General features: G+C 46.3%; 1 non-coding gene across 1 annotated transcript; it reads left to right on the forward strand.

The window, feature by feature from the left end:
- Positions 1-1435: 1435 nt before the first annotated feature.
- On the forward strand, positions 1436-1552 carry FOB63_005720. Its single transcript, XR_010715667.1, has one exon. It is a non-coding gene; the product is annotated as a 5S ribosomal RNA (ribosomal RNA).
- Positions 1553-2500: the final 948 nt, after the last annotated feature.

Here is a 2500-nt window from a genome sequence, read left to right on the forward strand (position 1 = left end):
TCGAGGCTAGAGGTGCCAGAAAAGTTACCACAGGGATAACTGGCTTGTGGCAGTCAAGCGTTCATAGCGACATTGCTTTTTGATTCTTCGATGTCGGCTCTTCCTATCATACCGAAGCAGAATTCGGTAAGCGTTGGATTGTTCACCCACTAATAGGGAACGTGAGCTGGGTTTAGACCGTCGTGAGACAGGTTAGTTTTACCCTACTGATGGACCGTTGTTGCAATAGTAATTGAACTTAGTACGAGAGGAACCGTTCATTCAGATAATTGGTATTTGGCCCTGTCTGATCAGGCACCGGGCCGAAGCTACCATCTGCTGGATTATGGCTGAACGCCTCTAAGTCAGAATCCATGCTAGAAGCGACGACTCTGCCTCGCGCGTTGCAGTTGGATACAAATACGATGTGGACCATACAAGGCGGCGTTTGGCGGCGGTGCGGAAAGGCGCTGTCGCTGGCTGCGGATAGCAATGTCTCGATGCGCGGGGATAAATCCTTTGCATACGACTTAGATGTACAACGGAGTATTGTAAGCGGTAGAGTAGCCTTGTTGTTACGATCCGCTGAGATTAAGCTCTTGTTGGCTGGTTTGTCTACCTAGACGACCGAGCCGCGTGCGGCGAGGTCGGCAGACACAGATTAATAAGACTCTGGCCGTAGGTCAGAGTCGCCAAGTGACGCCCAACTATTTATCGACTGACCGAAGGTCGGTCGCCGAGTGACTGTTCAAATATTTGAAAATTTGTTTGAATATTAATATGTTCGAACTTTTGTGTTTGAATTGTTCCTCTTGCAATTTATTGCAGATCGGCGGGTCGTGCTGAGATCATAAAGGGGAAGTTGCAAGAAAGAAAGAGATCTGGAGAATAGGAATTAAGTGGGTAGTCGGGGAGAATCAGGGCAGGCGAGTGAAAAGTAGGGCGAAGTAGGATGGCTCGCTGGGAAAGTGATGAAAAAAGTGCAAAATTCAGGCGAGAGTGCAAATACAAGGCGGCGAAAGATGCAATACAAGTTGTTCATTCAGGCGAATCCAGGCGAAAGATGCAAAATACAAGGCGTCAATCCAGGCGAGAGGCAATACAATCGGGCGAAAGTAGGCAGTGATGGCCGGGAAAAAGATAATAAGTTGGTCAGAGGAAAAGACGAAGAAAGATGCAAATACAATGAAGCGGTCATCAGGCGTAAAGACAGAATTCGGGCGAAAGATGCAAAAATATAGGTCGAGAGGTCAGGCGAGAGGAGGAAAAGACAAAGGATTCGGCGAACAGAAGGGAAAAATACAGAGTTGTCAGGCGATGCAAATACAATTACAGGCGCCAATTCAGGCGATACAACACCAGGCTTCGCCCGGTGAGGCGGCTTCGCCCAGAGTCTACAGGCGCCCGGCGACCCAGGCTGCGCCTGAGTCTTCGGCCTGAGTCTTCGGGTGCAAAAAGATTGCAGCACCACAATTTCACGCATTGTCTCCAACTGCATTACTCGGTGTGGCTCTAAGTGGCTTGACTAACGTTGATCGGACGGGAAACAGTATTTTCCACTTGATATGGCCGCAACCGAAAGTCTCTTTTGCGGCCGCGTGATATGCTGCCGCCGGCGCCGCAGTTTGCAACTACATCCATGATTCGGGTTCTGGCGGGGCGGGCAGCGCGCGCACGGAGCGGGGAGGCGGGGTGGCGGGGATATATAGTTGCGGAGGGATTGGGGGTACTGCAGGGTGCATGCATGAGGGATTTAAAAATCCCTCAAATTAAATGCCGCAAAAAATTTTTAATCCCGCAAAATTTAACATATAAGGGGGGTCCCCCCCGGATATTTTATAAATTTTTTTGTCAGTCAGCCAACCAAAGTCAGTCAGCCTAAGTATAGAGTTGTGAAAATTTTTCACGATGCGATGAGGTGAAAATTTTTCACGATGCGATGAGGTGAAAATTTTTCACGATGCGATGAGGTGAAAATTTTTCACGATGAGGTATGAAAATTTTTATGAAATTTTTTCACAAGGGATATAAGGGGGGACCCTTGGATATAAAGGTATGAAAATTTTTATGAAAATTTTTCACAAGAGATATAAGGGGGGACCCTTGGATATAAAGGTATGAAAATTTTTGTGAAAATTTTTCACAAGGGATATAAGGGGGGACCCTTGGATATAAAGGTATGAAAATTTTTGTGAAAATTTTTCACAAGGGATATAAGGGGGGACCCTTGGATATAAAGGTATTCCCATATATTATTTTTATAATGTACCCAACACTCCCCCTAAAAAACAGTCACACAGATCCCTAATCATAGAGTCTGTCGTGAAAAATTTTCACCCAGGCGATGAGGTAAAATTGTTCACGAGGGATAAGGGGGGACCCTTGGAAAGGGTATTGCCTGATATTATTTTTATAATGTACCCAACACTCCCCCTAAAAAACAGTCACACAGATCCCTAATCATAGAGTCCGTCGTGAAAAATTTTCACCCAGGCGATGAGGTGTCTGAAAAATTTTCACC

The sequence above is a fragment of the Clavispora lusitaniae genome, assembly GCF_014636115.1.
Source record: "Clavispora lusitaniae strain FDAARGOS_655 chromosome Unknown tig00002663_pilon, whole genome shotgun sequence".
Lineage (NCBI taxonomy): Eukaryota > Fungi > Ascomycota > Pichiomycetes > Serinales > Metschnikowiaceae > Clavispora > Clavispora lusitaniae.